The sequence below is a fragment of the Lepisma saccharinum genome, chromosome 17 (assembly GCF_977018435.1).
Source record: "Lepisma saccharinum chromosome 17, izLepSacc3.1, whole genome shotgun sequence".
In the NCBI taxonomy this organism is placed as follows: Eukaryota; Metazoa; Arthropoda; class Insecta; order Zygentoma; family Lepismatidae; genus Lepisma; species Lepisma saccharinum.
The window spans coordinates 27,934,976-27,956,674 of NC_139245.1; the positions used below are offsets into that span (position 1 = coordinate 27,934,976).

General features: G+C 37.7%; 1 protein-coding gene across 5 annotated transcripts in view; it reads left to right on the forward strand.

The window, feature by feature from the left end:
- LOC146001644 (uncharacterized) overlaps positions 1-21,699 on the forward strand; it is a 197,027-nt gene that overhangs the window by 53,609 nt on the left and 121,719 nt on the right. For 2 of the 5 annotated variants that reach the window (XM_083139234.1, XM_083139231.1), the window contains exon 2: positions 10,063-10,258. The exons of 1 other annotated variant lie outside the window; for it this stretch is intronic. The gene's annotated coding sequence lies outside the window, so the exon portion shown is untranslated. Of the gene's footprint in view, positions 1-5,430; positions 5,572-9,584; positions 9,732-10,062; positions 10,259-21,699 lie in introns of those variants that run through there. 2 more of the 5 variants (XM_083139232.1, XM_083139233.1) reach the window with 2 other exon arrangements.

A 21,699-nucleotide genomic window follows, 5' to 3' on the forward strand; every position in this document is an offset into this window, starting at 1 on the left:
CTCTAAGAAGAGGCCATTTTCACGGTCATCTAAACCCTGAAGATCTTCAATATTGAAATGTTCAACCCACTCAAGCCCTGCATATGGCAGTTTTTGCATCATAGCGTGACCATAGAGGCTGTTGGCATCTACATATGCTATATAATTTGATGGCCGTGCTGGATCATAATTGGGAATAAGCTTGTTATTTGCTCTGGCATATCTCTGAGAACATTGCACCATCCCCCCCTCTTATACCTTGCTCCATAAACAGGTACATATCTTGATCTTGGATCAGATCCAATGGCTTTTTGGTGTTTAAAAACATTGCAGCCCATGCTAGGCCCGGGGCACTGAAAAAATACACTGGGTCCAGTCCATAATTTTGCATCGAAGATTTTCTGAATGTCTGCATTATATCTGCTAAGATGGTCACATCAAGTTTTAAATATGCCATGTGATAATCACCAAATGTCCGGCATTTTAAATTGTTCCACACCAATTGGGCATGGTGATAATCCTCATCTGTGATTCCAGAACCTCTGATTCTGCTGTAAAACTCTTCTTGTGGAGGCAGGGAGCACTCATCAAATTTAGAAACATCTGTAACATAATCATATGGATATACACCCTTCCGCCTAATTAATTTCAGGTCCTGATTTGGAAACAATGCACGTGTGATTTTGAATTGATCATCAGATAATTGAGTGGCCAGTGTAGCCAGGCTAGCAGATAAAATTCTGTAAGAATCAAGAAATCTCATGTGAATAGGAACACCATTAACTTTAATTGTTTTGCTAATAGATATATATTTTTCATCATTTTCAGCTAAAATATTTAAATTCTGCTTCTCAAACCCCTCGTACCTGATCAGATGATGGAAATCATAATTGGATGCTCCATGGCAAAATATGGGGATAAATCTTGGTCTCTTGATCTTAATATTACAGCTATTACACAGGGCCATTAAGAATTTACCATCTGTATGAGAATGGTGTTTCACCTTGATATTTGTATCTGAAAATTCAGAATCACATACCGGGCATTTTTCTGCATTGTTGAAATCTTCAATCTGTTTCTCTGTTAAAGGCAGCATGGGTTTTGATTTTAATAATATATTAGATGCTATGTCACGGCACTCATTTTCTATTCTATGTGCAAATTCTTTGATGGCATCTGGCCCCATGTATGAATATTCTTTGGTAACAACACCATCCTGTACAACCACATAACAAAAGCTGGAAGGTTCATGTAGCTGGTATGGTGTAATTGAAGATTCTTCAGGATCTGGATTGCAGGATGCAAGAGATTTGAGATTTGATTCAGAATCCCAGACAATATATACTGGGTGTTCCAACAAGGCTTCAAACTTTTTGAATTTGCAATTTTCACTTGGATTAGGCATCACCATATGAACAGGTTTATGGTTGCCACAATATTTCAGATGCTCAATTAACTTGTTTTTGGCAATTTCTGCATTCACTTTACAAACCCCTTTTATTATTTTTTTGCCATCAAATACAGTTAAACATCTTCTGCACAACTTGAATATTCTATTGGATTTGTCTAGTTGTGTTCTCACTAAAGCTTCAAGATTATGTATCAGAGTGTAATGATATTTGCCATCCCCTTCAATTAAGAGCAGATCAATCGGAACAGCAGATTCATCATCAAGTATACTGATTCTGAGAGGTGCTATCGGGCAATTACCAGTGGAACAAGTAAATACATTAATAGATAATTGTTTGCCATTGATATGCCTGGCCTTTTTTTCAAATTTATCAATATTCTGAACAGACATTGGATATTCTAAACCCTCCATTGCATCGTCAAAAAGATGTTCATGTTGTTTATAATAAGTTATTCTCTCAGGATTCCTTGAAACTGGATACAAAGCAGCTAAAATACACCACAAAAAGCATTTCTCATCATTATTTTTTATATTAACCACAGCTGTTTTGTTTTTAATATTATCAGGTAATGGCAAATATGTAGAACCTTGTAATGGGCTGAATTCAGAAATATTAACATATAACTTGTGTGAAGAACCGCATAGGCTCCATCCAGACTCTTTTGCTGCAAATTCAGAGTGTTTAATATTCAATTGATCTATCAAACTGCTTATTATTTTGTCTGAATTTGCATTTGAGTATACAGGTACAGTTTCTGTTATGTGGGGCTGTGTAAATTTTGTGCCATTTGGCTTCTTATATTGTGTATACAATTTGAGGGAGAGCTTATAAGAGCCATTTTGTGCATTTAGAATTGCCTGCAGATCAGGATTTACACTGCTCAAAAAATTCTGAATACCACATCTTGGCTCTGATACAAACCGATAATCCCTAAGTTGGGCATTAAAACTGCTATGGATGGGTTCAAAGCGTGGCTGCTTTGCAGGTCCAGCATTAACAGGTGCTTCATGTTTCCTTTTCAGACCAGATGTAGATGGTTGTGAGGGCAATATTGATGACTGTGCAGAACAAGTATTTTTATGTGTATATGTGAAGTATTGCATGCTGTATTTTCTATTGCATTTGGGGCAAATTTTTGTGGGAGTTCTGTATTTGTCTGGGTTACAAATCTTTTGGTGTCTAGCCCAATTAGAGCTAAATATATTTTTATTGCATTGGTCACAATATTTTTGACTTGGCATTTTTGTTGTTGTTTATTATATACAATTTCCTGGGCTTCAATTCAAAACTTTATACTGGATAAAAATATCAGTTGGGTTCAGCACTGTGCTGTGTGTGTGTGTATGTATGTATGTGTGTGTGTGTGTTAATATTTTTGGCTTTGGTATTTATATAAAATTTCCTGGGTTTTAAATCTAATCTCTATGCTTAATCAGTTGGGTTCAGTACAGACAAAAAAACTGCATAGCTCTATGTCAATTAGTTCTTGAGATTTGTATTTAGGAACCACTTTGGGCTGTGTGGGGGTGGGGGTGGGTAGGTGTGGGTAGGGGTGCATCTTGGCTTAGTTTTAAGTGCTGTGTTCAAAATAAAAATATAATAGCTGGTAGCTGTATCCAAGCCCTATTATAATTTTTGTTTCTCTATTCTGTTACTAATTTTGATCCTAGGATAATTATATTTATGGGGGTGATTCTGCATAGCTGGAGTATTTTCTCCTGTGCGTACCTCCCGTTTCTCTGCTGGGTGTACATGCAATCAACACTGCACGCCATGCCCTGGCGCTCGCAGGAACTAATCCATCAAGGCAATTGCTGAAGGCAATAGAACAAATCAATATATTGATTCCCAGGCCGGTTGAGAACTGGCTCTTGAGAAGAAAGCAGCGGCCTTCAGAGGCACTGACCTAGCACAAATACCTGCACAAACATGCATGTCCCAGAAGGCACTGACCTAATGCCATGTGTATTGATTTTATATAACAACTTGGACAGATATAAGCCTGACTCTAAATATGAATAACATGTGTAACATGTGTAATATGTGTAACAAATATCAGATTTTGTATAAAAAAAATGCAAAATATCCCAGTTTCAATTCGATCCATTTATCTGAATCGAAGAAACCAACAATTCACATATCCCCATATCATTGTATGCTTGCCCTATTAGCACCTCTTTTGCTGTTGTGCTCAATTAATTTTCACTAATTGGCAATTTTCTTGAAGAGGCCTAATAGAACAAGATACGGCGGTATGAGAAATATGTGAATTAAAGATATTTTAGCAATATACGACGTCTTAAGAAAGGCATATTCGGCTCCAAAGTACTTTGTCTAATGCTTACTACCATTCCCTATTACTGGCAAAAAGAGTTAAAAATATTGACATATTGACTTGTTCCCAAGTGTTCACCGAGTTCAGACATTTGCACATAGATGGCCCTGTTGTTGTTGCTTATCAAATACTGGAATATCTCTAAAACAAGCAAATTTTGTTTACTGTTTTCTACAATTGGCAATACTGAGATGTATTACACACCAGATGAATTCAAGGTACAGAGACCCATGTTTGTAATTAACACTTCAAAAAGGAAACAGGTTGTGGTGAATGACAGAACAAACATTAAAATTATCTGTGAATTCCATGAGGCATTACCTGATGACACCATATGTAGTGTTATTCTCATAGGAGAAAAATCATATGTTTATGATGTAAGAAATGAGAGAGTCACGGAGCAATTCTAGAGGGTCTCTGCATATTACATTGTTTTAATATTAGATTGAAGCTGGGGTTCAATTAAACTTAAATTGGAAGTAAATATGTGTGTATATGGGTGTGTATGTGTATCTTGGCCTAGTTTTAAGTGTGGCCAATTTTGACAAGTTTATGGACAAAAATTTGGCTGATGCAACTTTTGTAAGTATAAGCAAAACAATCTGAGGGGGCTCTTCCTTTCCGAAAAATTCCTGAGGGCATTTTTACAAAAATCTTGGATTAGAGGGGGTTCCACACTTGAGCAAAAAGCTCATATGCTCATGTTGAGCTAGTTTTAAGTGTAAGCAAATCTGCTGGAGGGGGGCTCTTCCTTTCCGGTCCTGGTTATATATACTTTCCTACTACTTACTGATGTAACATTCTAACAGCAGAAATAAACACGTGAATATGTTAGGTAGGTTAGATTTAGTGCTATCAGCGTAGCTTTCATAGTAGCCAATAAATACGTGACGTCATAACAGTTACCGCTGACATTATGTCTCCAACACAAGGGAGCCCTGATTATTTATTTATAGAGGGCAAGGACGTACTAGTTCATTAAAAGTGAACATTAAGATGTCTAAGCACAAAGGTTTTTTAAAATATCTTTTAATTTATTATTATTATTATTATTATTTTAATAATAATGATAAGGCGGTGATCATCGAGTGAGCTTTGATAGCCAGACGTTGGTCAAACAAACGAGGACAAAATTCTTAGTACCCTTGGCATAAGGGAAGGCGTTTCTGTTTTAGTGAACTTCGGATATAGTGAACCAATTTTCTGAATCCCTAGGTGTTCATTACCGTATGAAGATCATTAGTGGTTCTTAACTGATAATGAAATTTGTTTCAAAGTTAGGCCCCACTTGTGAAGCCAGTACACCCCTGATAGAGGCGATAATTTGCTTGGCTCTGGCAGGGATGTAATTTTACCTTTTCTTGGCAGGGCTTAGTAGGGGGAATTGAGGAAAGGAAAACAGTTCGCAAGAATATTTCACTCGACACAGTTTTACTCAACCACAAACATTCTCTCTCATATTTGAATAGCTATGTTGACATAGCAGTTCGTGCCCTCACGTACAGTACAGTCAGCATACTTCGTAAGAAGTCTAAAGCTTATCTCTGCACTGGATATTCCATTCGTCAGCACAGCTACTTGCCGTGACGCGAAAAAAAATATTTACGACTGTCCCTAGATCGTAACAGTGTGCATTTTATGTCGGTAATTGCATCGGGAAAACAATCGGAATGCATTTTGCCGTTTTAGTGGCATCGTGTGGTAATTCCTTTTATCGCAGCATGTAGAGTTGGATTTATCTGGAGAGATGTGTCGTGTAAATTGTCTTGAAAAGTGTGCTTTGTACGTACTTCTGTCCTGTGAGACGTGGGGGTTGACGCTTATAATAGCTAATATGGCCAGTAGGTAAGTTAAGGCATACACACGTTGATTCGGTCTTTTCTTTTTAATCCTTGTCCCCTTTTTTTTTACACGCACTCAGACATGTTCTTTTTCGTTAGAAATTTCTATTGATATGTATCATTATATTAGCTCTTAGTTACTTAAGGGGAGGCTCAGACAGGACAAGACAGGAGTAATCATGGCGATTTTGCATTTTTGTTGAAGATTCGGTAACATTAGTTACCCTGCCTTCTAGTTTTATTATTTCCCTGTCTTGGTTTGTTTTGTTTTTGATATTTTTCCCTTTCGGACTAATGTCATTTAATGCATTTGACATTGAATTACATTGTAGGAGTTATATTATACTAGCATTAGGCTAAGTACCTAAAGTGTAAATCACCAACCCTGAGACCTTCTGTAAACAAACCGTCTCACCGATTCGATGTATCACTCCGCGTCAGCTGATTCATGACCGCCGACTACCGCAATCATCTGCTGTTACACGCATAGAACTCGCCATGTTGAAAGTGGCACTACTTCCTTGCTGATCACATGATTATTTTTAGAAAATAACCAATGTTATAAAATATCATTATGTACACAAATCTCTAAGCTCATTGAAAGTTACAATGCATATTCCTAAAAAATGTTCACACTTATATTGCCTTTCCATGTCAGCAAGTTATTTTACGAAGTGCACTATATTTGGCCAAAAAAAATCGTTATTAGGATGCTTGTCAAAGTTTCCAACCACAATAAATTTACGAAGTTTCTTTGTCTTGTTTTGATCATCATCATCAATATATTTATTGGACTTACAGGATTGCATATTGCTGTTTATGCCCATTATATATTTTATAGACATAAGATACAATTTACATAGAATCTACAAACAAATTTCAAATACACTCCTATATATCAAACCTTAGAAATATACATGACCATGTTATATCATTTTGTCTAAAAAAATTCAAGTAAAATATATTCAATTCGCATGCAAGAAAGAAGCCAAATTTATGGGAAATGATTACTGGTGCAAAGAGTTAACCATAAAGGTGAAGCAATAAGTACAAAAGAAAGAGCATTGGGTTTAAAGTGAGACGTCATTTGCGGCAGCGTATCCCATACTACAAATTGGCCGTTGTTTTACCTTACGTAATGAATCCTGTAACAACGCTGGATTTTTGTGTGGATTATTTTACTTAGAAGTTTACATTGTTTTCTGCATGCACGTGGTTTTGTTTACAGAAGGTCTCGGGGTTGGTGATTTGAACTTTAGAGCTGATCATTTCTATTCTATTACATATATTTGCTTTTGTCTTTCTTCTGCCCTTGTCCCAATTTAGTGTTGTTGAACCTGATATTGCGACGGCACCCATCCGAATACTGTGTTCCATTAAGCCGCTTGCGTTATGTACACTTATGCGACTTGCTGCTTCGTATATTTGTTATTTTACAGTTAATCTAGTCTCCGCATTTTATAATCCGTCTTCTAGGATCCCGTTGACCAATGTTTCGGCTCAAAAAGCAATTTTGTAATTGATTCACTGCTTTCTTTGTACTGTACATAGATACAGTAACAATTACAAAAATTGCCATTATTAAAAAAAAATAAGAACCAATTATTACATGAGTGTCCCACACATATTTCATCATTCATTAAACTTTAGAAATATTATACATTTTTATGTTGCATTAATGCTTTTTCGTATACATAGCTGCAGTTACATAGTAATTATAATGATTACAAAAATACTATTATTACCAACCAATTGTTCGCTGTTACTGGAATGAGTGTGATATCGCCAGTGGCGAAGCGTCCTATGAGGCCCGGAGGCCGGGCCTACCCTAATATATTTGTATATTACGGATTATTTTATTACTTATAAATTTCATTAAACGACGCTTAATAAAATAAAACTGAAATTCTAGGTCTTCCGATAATTACCGCAAGTTTGCAACACTGCCTGGAACCGTATCTGCGCATTCACCGAGGCCCGCCTGAGAGTGCCTCAGCTGGTCCTAACAACCTATGTGATTCGTGCGGGAAAGCATAATTTCAGGGGCGCGTTCGCCTGTAATGTAAACTGAGAGGCCGGCCTCTTTTCTCTCTCTCACCCTCTCTCCCTGATTTCCGAAGAGTGCCGATCGTGTACGAGCCCGTGACGAAGCAGGCAGTGGACGTACAAAGCTTGTTGAGAAGCAACACCTCTAAGCCTGGCCTCCTAACCTATCAAAGTAGGCATTATTAGAATTCTAACTGCAAATAATGCATGCAAGTTGGTTACCAGTGTTAAGTTTGGTGCTTTCAGCTCTTTTGAGGAAATACTTTTCGCGAAGTGTTATCTGCTGGATGTGCCCCACACCAATCTCGATTCATCATTTTTTAAATCATATTATAATTTTTTTTAAAAAAAGTCGCCTGTTGAAGAAGAATTATATGCATAAAAGAGTTAAAAAGAAATAATTGATTGATAGATTTAGTTTATTTTACTTGGCTTTCTGCCATTTTTGCCTAATTGGGAAGATGAGAATGAGCAATAATATGATGACATTGACGAAGGGACACTCACAAAGAACACCTATGCCCAGCTGGGGATTCGAACCTGAGGCCCTTGTCGTAGCACGCTGTTATAACCAATCCGCCCCGGAGGTCCGCATTAAAATGAAATAAACGCTAAGTGACGATCAAGTGAACCAACTATTTCTGTAATGCGAGAAACATTTTCAATACTGTTATTGAAGTAGCAAATAATTTTTACGAGGTGCTTTAATCTAACAAATGTAGATGGGTAGGGCCTGACAGAACGGCTTTTTCATTGGGTGACGCGTGGTCAGAACATCGAGTCCCATCGTCACTGTTTTCTGACCTTCGAGACAGAAGCGCCTTTACTCTCAGATATCCAATCGAGACTAGATTAAAGTAGAATCTGAACCAATGCCTCCAGGGGGAATCGAACCTTCTACTTCTTGATTATAAGGCGAGAGCGTTAATCACTACATTATCCTTTACAATCACTATCCCGACTTTTTCGAACAGTAGTAGACGAGATTCAGGCAATATGTTATCTTTTATTTTCTAGGGGCTATATTTTAACATACTACTGTTAAAAAAAATCACATCTTCCCCACCCCCAATCCCTGCTCCGTCCTGTGCCTACCCTTCCAGAGACAGCACGCTTTGATACTGGATATCGCACGCATCTCAAGGGGGACTTGGAGCTGATAGACCCACTACGTGAATGCCTCCCATGTATGTTATTTTTATGAATAAAAGTCATACGGAAACATTGGGAACACCTTAGGGAAAAATGTAATTTTGTTTAATTTTTTTTTATAAAAATATTCACAATTGAAAATCGAAAAACAAGATTGTGAAATTTGTTTGTTACAATGCTGATCGTGTTATCCTTTTAATTGATTATTAAATTACATGTGTACATACCAAAATAGTGGCGTGCTTAAGAGGGGTTGGTGGGGGCCATAACACCTCCCTTTGGGTCAAGTTTCCTTAAGAAATAGAAAGTCACACGCAGGAAAAGATGATAAAATGAAGACTGACTACTAAAAAAAAAGGTACACGTACCCCCCTTTAAAATCCTGAGCACGCCACTGGACTCTCATACAGAATGTGAATGAATTTCTATGGAACCTCATTTATGTAATGCGTCTGCTTCTCCTGATATCTAAAACCCTTGCTTTCTCTATAGACCCGCTTCTTACTTTGACATCAACGTTCAGATAAGTACAGAACGTTGCGACAGCTTGGAAAGCTGAAGGATATTAGTATTGTAACAGATTTGTTATACATGCAAGGCAACACATGAACAGCTGGCGTAAATCATAGTCGGAATCTGGACAACAGATGCAACCACACGGAATACGGATTCTTGAAAATGGCTTGGGGAGTGTCACAAGTGTTGATACAGCTAAGTTGTTTTGTCGATATTGTATAGGCACAAAATTTGACGTCATTTCTTCTTACCGCTTTCATGGGAAACAGTCTCCTACATAACAGCTGATGATTTTTAGTTCGACAACTAATAGGAGGGCAGACTCATGTTCACGACACCTTTTCTTACAATATCTCGACGTGGATTGTAAAAATCAGTAGACATTTGGAAGTACATGTGTAACGTTTACATTAGCGTCACATGTGTAATATTAATCTGTAGAAACGTTTGGTAAGTTTCAACTTTCAGCACAGAAAAAAAATCTGCTTTTCAGAGAAGAGATAAATACATTGATATCTCATGTCTTAAATTATGAGAAAATAATCGTGTTTACAGAATATACTTTAGGAAGTAAATCTTATTTTTACACATAAATGCGTTACTTACACTTGTTTTATATTTTTACACAAATTTCCAACTTATGCGTTACATTCTGCACGTTCTGATCAGTTCGAAACAAGGTTGTTTTCAAATGTAATATATATATATATATATATATATATATATATTCATTCCTTTCTGTTTTGACTTTGTAGACTGACACCTCCTTCTTCCTTCTTAGGTTCTTCTCCGTGAACAAAATGATTGACCAAAGGCATGGCCTACCATGTGTCCTGATCTAACACCTAAGATGTTCTTCTCAGAATGGAAAAGGAAGAAGAAAGGAAAATCTTCTGATACCATTCTGCTATCCTGCTAAGACAATCATGATAATTTCAACCACCAAGCGCAATCATAGTTGAAGCACAACATTAGAGGTAAGTAAGGACATATGTTTCGATTATGTACGTTTTTCACGGTGTTAGCAGCAGTTCCTTTTTGTTTATTTTGTTGACTAGTCACGTAATGAACAATATTGCTAGTCAAACCAATTTTGTAAGTCTATTAGTGTTCTAGAAATATATTCAATTCTACAAATTTCAGAAACGAAATAAATGAAGTAATAATAAAGGTTAGAGTAATATATATATATATATATATATATATATATATATATATATATATATATATACGCCATGATTCTCAAAATGTAGGTGACAAATCTGTTAGCCTATAAGTTTTGGAAGCGCCTTCTTTAATCTATTGGTGCCGTCGACACATGTGCTCTTCCGTTGTAAGAATGAAATCAGCGTAAACAATGAACATGACTTGCACAGTGCGTTAGTCGCGACAATCGACGCAAGGGGGCATGCATATCTGGTCGAGTCTACTGGCAAAATAGGGAAGACGTCTTAGGTGCAACGCAGAAATTGTCATTTGATCCACTTCGGAAGGGTTTGTTACGAGCCACAAACACATAAATCGAGCGATGATCAACAACTGAATGCATACAAGTGAAATACAATCTGAAAGTTACATACTTCACATTTCTACCTGTGTTTGGATACGTCCGTTTGACACGTCCAAAGACGATGGGGGTGGAGGGACACACCTCATTGAGGCTGTCCATTGCCAAACTTTTCCGATGGCGGCGCCACCCCTGTTGTGTCCCTAAAGAATTTCGTTCGTCATTTGGTTGCCCTAAGCTTTAGATTGGAGCGCGAGGGATGCTATTCAAACGTTATTTTCAATGATGGTAAGCAGGGACGTCGCTAGGGGGGCACGGGGGGCACTGGCCCCGGCAAACGTCCACGTGGCCCCGGGAAACTGTTCTGTATTTGCTGGAAATTTTACTTTGTTTGATGACAAATATTGCAAAATAATTCCTCAGTAAATTTTGCTTGCAGTTTGAAACACTTCTTCAATTTTCAGTAGCACGAACCGAAGGAAGGCATTTCTTTCTTATTTCCGTGTTTCTTGCTTGTTGAACAAAAACAGATGTATTGGCAGAGAATGCAGTTAATGGTTTTATGGTCCGCCCCGGTCAAGGAAGTCGGAGACCTATTGAAGATGCACTTTACCTCCTTGCTGCACACCAGATCCAGAATCCCCCAAAACCCGCAATTTCTCTACATCTGGCCCTGCACTGGCACCATGGACACCGAAAGGACGACACAAATAGGAAGATTTAGCTGCGGGTGGCTACATGGGGATATCTTTTCTGAGCCATATAATAATTAACCCAGACAGTTGGATAATAAGCCTTTTGGTTTATTATCCAACTTTCTGGGTTAATTATTATGTGGCTCAGAAAAGATATGGTTTATTATCCAACTTTCTGGGTTAATTATTATATGGCTCAGAAAAGATATCCCCATACGTTTAAATTCCAAGAACAGAATTCTATTGCTTGTCCATTTTTCGGCGCGGGAATGAATGACATAGCGGTTCTTCTCACATGCACTCAACCCTCCTGCTAATGACCTGCCCTGCAAAGGAGGGAAAGGCCACTTTCTGAAAATTCGGAGAAACGTCGAATCGGTCGGTTCATCTGTTGAGTTGGTGGGCAATTGATTGATTGATTGATTGACTGATTGATTTAGTTTATTTTACTTCGCGTTTTGTGCCTCTTGGCTAATTTGCGAAGATGGGGATGAGTGATGAAATGATGAAATTGATGAATGGACATTCACAAACAACCAAGCCCGAGCGTTATTCGAACCCGGGAGGTGGACAATTGATGTCTGTCAGATAGTTTGAAGTAGGGTTTGTGGTCCGAGCGGTGGTTAACTTCTGTAAACGCGAGAAGATAGAATCACGAAGTGTTTGTGATCTCGTTTTCCTACATCGCGAGTGAAATGTCGAATGAGAAGTTGCCAGATTGTCCTCCTGTGGAAACAATGGATCAAGATCGACTGATCGACCAAATGTCCAGCATATTGACGTTCTAAAGGAGAGTCTGACTACCACACAAGATCCTGGGTTCGACTCCTAGGGTGATTGATCTAATGTATAATGAAGAATAAACCATGTTTCAATTAAGGAAGAAAACTAGGTATGTAGCAAATTTTTACAGCCGTCTGCATGCTCTGTAAGTATTATGTTTCAAAATTTGTATATCTTTCTGACTTTCTGTGATTTTTCTTCATTTAGCCTCCACCTGCAACTGCGGAAGCTGTTGCTGCTGCTTAGGTGGCAAGGGTGACTAGACACAAATATAATTAATCCCTTGTCATACAGCGAATAATAGTTATATAATATAATCATGAGTTATGAAGAAGCAAATTACTTATGAAGCATTTTCTGTTTCTATTTGTTGTGCAGTGGTTAACCGGATTCACTACCATGCCAGGGGTCCTGAGTTCGAATCCCGGACTGGGCGTGTGTGTTCTTTACGATGGTTCTCTCATCAATTTCACATCACTCATTGTCATCTTCATCTTGACGATTAGCCAAAAAGTGTCAGAAATGCGAAGTAAATTAAACAAAATCAATCATTTATATTTTTCTATATTACGCCGCTTTTATACCTCTTGGGTTAAATACGACGATGAGGATGAATGATGAGCCGAAGGAATGGCGATGGGACAGACATGATACCAGGTGGTTATAATTAAAGTGACGGTGTTCAGAGTGGTACAGCACGGGCTGTAATGAGAGTAGCAGTCTGAAACTTCGTAGATATGCTAATGAAGCAATGCGCTCGCGAATTATGCAAAAAAAAAAAAAAAATTGTTCCAATTCTCGCCACCAGGGTAAAAAATGGCGCTGTAAGCAGTCAAAACGTGGAATTTTCCGTAACTCTGACGTCAAAGTCGGTGACATTGCCTAACCATTGTGTGAGCTCCTTGGTTGTTGTTGGTGACGCTTGTTGCATTTTCCTTTAGTAATGTTCATGCAATTCGAATAGTGAAATTGTAGCCATATTTCATTACAAAGAGTATTGTTTTCTGCGATTTATAGTGTTTTCCTGTAACTATACCAAGTTTTGACTGCTTACAGCGCCATTTTTTACCCTGGTGGCGAGAATTGGAACTTTTTTTTTTTTGCATAATTCGCGAGCGCATTGCTTCATTAGCATATCTACGAAGTTTCAGACTGCTACTCTCATTACAGCCCGTGCTGTACCACTCTGAACACCGTCACTTTAATTATAACCACCTTGTACAGTGTCTCTCAAAAGTTTTAGGACAACGACATTTTAAACTAGGCAACCCAATTTACACAAGCCGTTGGTGGGTTGCGTGCAGAGTTAGGCTCAATTTCAGGGTTGCCACATGAACAATAGATATTTATAAAATACGCGAAAGAAATATAAACAATTATTATTGTATAAAATTATTAAAAATATCACTATTATATCGCAAATGACAAAATTCTTTCTCAAAGAAAAAAATAGGTTTTCTAGTATTTCATCGCTGATGAGAGCCTACAGTAAGGAAAAGAGGTGAGAGGATACGAAGGAGAGGAGAAAGAGAAAGCGAAAGGAGAAGAGGAAAAGTAGAGGAGAGAAGAAAGAGAGGATAGACGAGGAAAGGAGATGTAGTGAGGAGAATGGAAAAAGATTCGAGGAGAGATGAGGAAAAAAGAACAAAGAAGAGAAAAGAGGAGGAAAACGAGAGGAGAGGAGGAGACGAGAAGAGGGAAGTGGAGAGTAGAGTAAAGGAGAGAAAAAGAGAAGAACGAAAAAAGAGAGTGCAGTGGAGTCGGAAATCTAAGACAGGAAAGGAGATAAGAGGAGTGGAGAAGAGTGGGATGGAGATAAGATGCGAGAAAAGTAGGGAAGGCGATATGAGATAAAAGCAGAACAGAAAGAGGGGAGAGAAGAAGGAGAAGGAACTGGAGAGAAGAGGTAGTTGCAGAAAATATCGTCTGAGCGTCAAGAATGGATGCATTGGTCAAATTATCGACATGAAACATTGAATAACATTTTGAAATGTATTGGAGAATATATTAGATCGGTGCGAAATGCCTTTTGGCTGAGTTCAGAGCAAATTAAAATCTTCCATGTAAGATCTTTGATTTTACCTGCGATTACACCACTAAAAAAATGAACGTAATTTTTAATATTTATAAGAATTATTCAATTTTTCTCTACTTCTCGGTTCGTTGAAACTGAGATTTTGTAATTCAATATTTCCCCTACCCCCATCGTTAATTCCAAACTGAATCATTCCGTTTCACACGGCGTGGACAATGAACACAATGGGATATGTCTAAAACTTACGAAAATTTTCTGCCAACGGAAGGGTTCGAACCTACGACCATCAAACTGACAAACCTGAACGGTAGCCACTACCCTACAAGCTTTCGTTCCTTAAACCAGGTAGATGAACCGCTACACCACACCTTTACCTTCGAATGAAACAACAATTTTTTTTTAAGTATTCTGTCCCTTTAATATTGTAAATGTCGTTTGGTATACGTGTAGTTGAACTTTGACTTTAATTTTGATTTCCTTTCTTGTAGTATAACCGATATCTTCGAGAAATAATTTTGGAAGTGATTAAAGCGAGAATATTGGTAGTTGTGAAAATGCCAGTTATTTCTTCTAACTTATTATTGTGATTAGACATTATTAATGGAAAATATCTAGAGGCTTGAACATTACAGGACGATGTTCTTTTCCTGTGATACTGTAACAGACAAAATGCTTGTTTACTGATGCAAGTCTTGTGTCCAGAACAGTCTTATGAAATGTATTTGCTGTTGCGTAAGGTAACACGAAATAATTACACCGTGTGCGAACTACCAAATCTGTGCAACGTTATACGTAAACAGGCGGAAAATTTTATTCACAAAATCATGTCACATTTGACAGTATTAGTCAAGAGAGACTCGTGGGACACTGTGTTAAGGTGCTGGACTAAATCCTTCTAATTTTTCTTCCTCGAAGAACAACAATTTCTAAGGAAGAGCAACTGTGATGATCTTTCTTATTTCTTTTAAATGCTTACACTTTCCTTTAATTGGGTTAAAAATAAATAAGAATATTGCTTGTATTTCTGTCATTGACGTAGACCAGAGAGAGAGAGAGAGAGAGACAGACAAACAGATATTACAAAATAGTTCAAATAGTGCGAGCGCCATTAAAAAGTCATGATAATTCTATGTTGCGTACTTAGAATTATTCATACAATAAAGAACATGTCTAATTATGAGTTAACAAAAAAACAATAATAAAGAGACATTTTCGCATCACGATTGCAGTTCGAAAAAGTCGGGACAGGGATTGAAAGTAGCGCACTGTCCTGACTAAATCGGTGAATCGGACGTCTGGTAGCCTTGCATCAATGATTATAAAACTAAAATCACCCAATATTGCAGCTTGAAGACTTTTGCGCAAGAAACAGATTAATTTATGCAAGAGCAAAATTGAAATTTTTACACATTTCAAAAATCGACGATGTTATTTTCGTATTTATTTATTTATTTATAGGTTCACATTTAAATATTTTAGGGTTCGAGGGGGTAGCATGGCCCACATGGCCACTCCCCTGGGTACTGACCTTATGTAGACAGTGGAAGAGAAATTTTGGAGAATCTTTCTATTAAATTTAGTATTTACATTCACCTTATGCTCAGATAGATTAAACCGTTTATTGACAATCGTGAACTTTTCGTTTAATAGATACTACGTATTTCGGTTTAGACGACGGGAGAACATTGGTCGAATTTCCTTTCTTGCTCTTTTGAGAGAATATATACTTCTACAATAGCAATCGCGTTCGGAAACCGTGAAAAAAATGACTTGGTTTTCAAAGGCAGACAAGCTTGGTAGTCTAGCTTGCTCGCGATCAAAGTGACTCACTCACGCTATTCAAGGCCGCTTCTTATCGCAAAAGTGCTTCGATGAACAGTGTCTGCACCCAGCACGTTACAAGTGACCAGAGTCGAATTTTAAAGAGAATCTGAAGAATGGTAGATTTCATCAGAGGCGGATAGGTAGGCACCAGCTCAACATGCAATAGTTTAAGTGATAATTCCTGACAAACAAAAAACAGTATTGGATAATTATTGGGATAGTAATACGTGTATTCGCTTCTTTTTAACAATGTAAGCTCGAAGACAATCTGTATTCCATTTATTTATATTGGCAACTTGGTCAACCGGAGGTTATTTTATCGCCTTCGATAATCGAATTGTCTGATCGATTTTTTTTTTTTTACCCAGGAACATGCCCCATAGGAGATTTCTGAGACCGGGTTACGCTACTCACTCGTAGCTCCCCAATTTCTTCACGAAGGTGAGTTTCTACCGGTCCCATACACAGGCCGAGAACCTAGAGAGTGAGCATAGGCGGACTCGAATCCATGCCGTCCTGCAGTCGGAGTCCAAAGCACAGCTCCTTTGACCGCACGGTCACGTTGGAGGACTTTTCTTATCTTACCTTTGGCTAATCGCGACGATGAGGATGAATTATGAATATAAAAATAAAGGTCACGCACAAAGTAGAGGACGATCTTCAACCTCTTGGGATGACGAGTTCAAGCCCTAAATATGAGGATTTCAACCTTAGACGACCTCAATTTCAAAATTATAAACAAAATGCCTACTTACACTAAACTTCTCATCAAGGCCAAAATAGTTTGTAACTGTGAAACTACCCCTGATTACAAATTGACATTTTTTTTCCATGTGAGTAAGAATTCAATGTGTGGCATACAGACATAGATGATACCTTTTGAGAAACAATTAACTGTACCCTGTCCCAGCATCTCTGGAGCAAAGCCATGCATAGCGGAAGAGAAGTGGGGAGAGGGGATCGAGTGGACAGAGCGAATCAGTGCACGCTGCTGGGAAGGCTGGTAACTGCAGTGGTTTTCCTCCCTCCACGCAATCCCATTCCTCTCACGTGTTCATCGCTGCTCAGATACTTTTTTTCGTTCACCTGCTCCAGAGATAAGTGGGACAGAGTGTAGTTCGCATACATGTAGCAAGTAAAGAAACTTATCCCAGAATGAAAATTCCACGTAGTTTTAAAACGTTTGTTTAAGCAATGAATGACTGGAAACGAATCACACATAATTCCCTTGCCAAAATCTAGTGGTCGAAAATTAATTTCAAGACATTTCATATCTATTCACCATATTCCAAGTTATAAGGAACTATTTCGTAGATGTTCATGAAACCGTTATAAAATTACAAATAAAATATATTCACAAGCTTAGATATACTAATACGAAGAAAGAAATTCAGAGTTAAATTTCAAATGCATGTGTATAAAGTAATTCTAGAAGTACAGAGCTATATCTGAGTATTTAACTTCTTTTTTGCAGATAACGTTACAATATTGAGGCGACAGAATAATTAGGAACTGTAGCTCCAAGAAAACAAAGAGCGTAGTGTATTGGTTAGAGTTCTTGAAAGCATTGCGGTCCCACGTTCGATCCTCCATACTAGATGTTCCTTAAAAAAGAATCCCTTCCATTAAACAAGAGCATGGTAACATTATTTGTAATAGCAGTGTAAAGAAGCTACATTGTTCTGCATATGAAATTTATAAAAAAAATAAACAAATAAATGAATTGACACACGTTCAACGGTATATTTTTATATATAAGATCGTGAATTATGATACTCTAACGATAATTGTGTACTGCTTCAAAGACATTGACAAATATTAATGAAATAACTATTTATATGCGTGGCAATTCAGGACATGCTAATTTTACCCCTTTTCCCACTTGAGTTCAATGCAAGGATACCTCCGCAAATATCGAATGAAAAGTTCTTACCATGTGCAATTCTCCATTAAATGTTTTCGCCGAGTCTTACTACTTTCGTTTTCTTTGTTACAAACAATACTTGTTTGCACGTTACATGCAGGAGAGCTCCTTTTACCTTGCTTAAGGAGCGAAAGCTTGTAGGGTAGTGGCTACAGTTCAGGATTGTCAATCTGATGGTTGTAGGTTCAAACCCTTCCGGTGGCAGAAAATTTTCGTAAGTTTTAGACATATCCCATTGTGTTCATTGTCCACGCCGTGTGAAACGGAATGAATCAGTTTGGAATTAACGATGGGGGGAGGGGAAATATTGAATTACAAAATCTCAATTTCAACGAACCGAGAAGTAGAGAAAAATTGAATAATTCTTATAAATATTAAAAATTATGTTCATTTTTTTAGTGGTGTAATCGCAGGTAAAATCAAAGATCTTACATGGAAGATTTTAATTTGCTCTGAACTCAGCCAAAAGGCATTTCGCACCGATCTAATATATTCTCCAATACATTTCAAAATGTTATTCAATGTTTCATGTCGATAATTTGACCAATGCATCCATTCTTGACGCTCAGACGATATTTTCTGCAACTACCTCTTCTCTCCAGTTCCTTCTCCTTCTTCTCTCCCCTCTTTCTGTTCTGCTTTTATCTCATATCGCCTTCCCTACTTTTCTCGCATCTTATCTCCATCCCACTCTTCTCCACTCCTCTTATCTCCTTTCCTGTCTTAGATTTCCGACTCCACTGCACTCTCTTTTCTCGTTCTTCTCTTTTTCTCTCCTTTACTCTACTCTCCACTTCCCTCTTCTCGTCTCCTCCTCTCCTCTCGTTTTCCTCCTCTTTTCTCTTCTTTGTTCTTTTTTCCTCATCTCTCCTCGAATCTTTTTCCATTCTCCTCACTACATCTCCTCTCCTCGTCTATCCTCTCTTTCTTCTCTCCTCTACTTTTCCTCTTCTCCTTTCGCTTTCTCTTTCTCCTCTCCTTCGTTTCCTCTCACCTCTTTTCCTTACTGTAGACTCATCAGCGATGAAATACTAGAAAACCTATTTTTTTTCTTTCAGAAAGAATTTTGTCATTTGCGATATAATAGTGATATTTTTAATAATTTTATACAATAATAATTGTTTAAATTTCTTTCGCGTATTTTATAAATATCTATTGTGCATGTGGCAACCCTGAAATTGAGCCTAACTCAACACGCAACCCACCAACGGCTTGTGTAAATTGGGTTGCCTAGTTTAAAATGTCGTTGTCCTAAAACTTTTGAGAGACACTGTACAACCATACCTGTCCAATGTCCGAACCTTGGACCTCTGGTTTCGTAGCGTGTTATACTCAGTGGAATTCTTAGGAAGTATAACCCTCTGCCCACAAATGCATTGAATGTGCTGGTAACATTGCAACTGATGTCATATCTGGATTTGATTGGCTGTTATGCTCAAGAGCCGCCAGGAGGAAACGAGCACGGTTTGTCTTGATGCAACGGTCACTGGGGAAAGAGCGGTGTAGCTCTGACTGTAAACGTGTATGGTAAGTGTGGCGATATGATGGGGAATTTACGTAGTGTGGTTCCTTTAAAATTCTATAGTTTATTTGTTCATTTCTTTACCCTATATTAGGTTTTTGTTATTCTAACTTCTAATTAAATTAATATTAGTTTGGGTATTGAGGAACCTATTCTTAGAATTCTCGGTCGTATGGCCGCATCCACTATACACGCATTGACCCCTAATTACTTGTCAATTTAAGTTGTAGAATATAAATTTCAGTTGCACATCATACAGTTGTGTGATTATGGATATATAAAGAAAGGGAATTTATTTACTTTTTGATTGTTACAATTCTATAACAGTACTTTGCACTGTTAAAATAAAAAGGAAAAGATCTAAGTTTCTGGTTTTGAATTCGTAACTAATTTCCTAGAATAATGGACTCTGATAACAGCTTGCTTTCACTGTGCCTCTGTATGGTAGATCCTGCTTTATGCAGTTGAGGTTGAGCGTGTTGAATATGAGTAAATGGGCCTTTTTTACAGCTTAGTTGCAGAAGAAAAACTGTAAAAGTAGGGTGAAAAGAAGCAAATTGGTACGATGCATAAAAAGCCATGTTTAGTTCTTCAAAAAAACCTTACAATTATCGAGTTCGTATTTTAAGTCTACCTTATGCACAGTAAGGCTAATCGGAACTGAACCTACAGTTTATAGTGGGATCCGAACCACTATGAGCCTCCATCGGGAATCGAACCCGGGAACCCTTGTTGAACCTGCGGAATCAAAGGCGAGAGCGCAATCATTTGAGCGTGTGGGAACTTTGTTTTATCCAGTGCCATCATATATTCAGTTTTCCACACACAAATAAGATTAATTTTAAGAAATTAGACGTGTGCATAAAAATTTATATCGGCATTCTCCAAGTGAACAATCAGATACCATAGAAGACTCGGGCCTGCCCTATAGAATAATGCTTAACTCTGTCGCCTTGAACTAAGAGAGATCGAATTCGATTCCGGTATAAACTGTATACATGAGATGCCTAGCTTGAGCTCAATACGCACACATTTCATATTTGCACTATTGTCAATACTTGTAAACCTGGTTCCAGCACTTTATATATAAAACCACGGAAAGGGGTTTTATCTACTTCTCAATTTTCTTCGAGCAAATTTACAAATCTAAAGACTAATGACATTGTTCTTGGTGTATCAGCCATAAAGTTAATGAGTTCATTCTGCATTTAGTTTCCCGAATAATGACTGTGGTTTTCGCGAGTCTTTATCCGTAGACTGTTGGGCGCTACGGAAGAAAATGCTGTTCCTTTCCAATTTATTGATTGATTGAGTTGGTATTTTAAGTCCACTTTATACACAGTAAGGCTAATCGGCACTGGTCCTACAGTGTAAAGTGGGATCCGAACTACTATGAGCATCCACCGGGTATCGAACCCGGAACCCCTTGATTACAAGGCGACGATGCTACCATGATCCACCGAGGAGGTCCTTGCTCCTTATGTATATAATGTATCTATGCAGTATAGGCTTATATGGTGTATAAATAATTTGTTAATTTATAATAGTTTGATAGAAAAAAATCTTACATTTTGGCCCCCCCGAAACTGATCAACCTAGGTACGTCCCTGATGGTAAGAATTTCTCGTGTAAGTCGATAATAAAAATGGGTTTAGCAAAGCTTTAAGATTACGTAGTCAGTCATAAGTTTCCGAAAATTACATTCTCATGAACCATAGAATTAATATATTATTAAAGCGCAACCGCAGGATTGCGCAAACGGGCTAAATATATTGTGTTTATGCACAAAGAGCACTAAACTTGACGTCATTTAGGTCGTCCCTAACTGCCATGGGTTGATAATACAAAAATTTAAATGTTTACACTACTCTTTATGTTGTTTTTTTCTGGTTGCGAGTACATGTAATTCAACGGCAGGAGTAGGAATCGGAGAAACTCCCAAAATTGTAAAGAAAGAAGTATATCTATTAATATACACTATGACACTATTCCCTATCCGTTAACATAATATTAACGTATGTTCTCATTGTATTAAGCATACATTTTCCCCTCGTATTTTCGCCCTTTGTTTTTGGAGCAACAACAATTATAAAATGACAATTCCTGTAAATAAGAAGCCCTAGTGGTT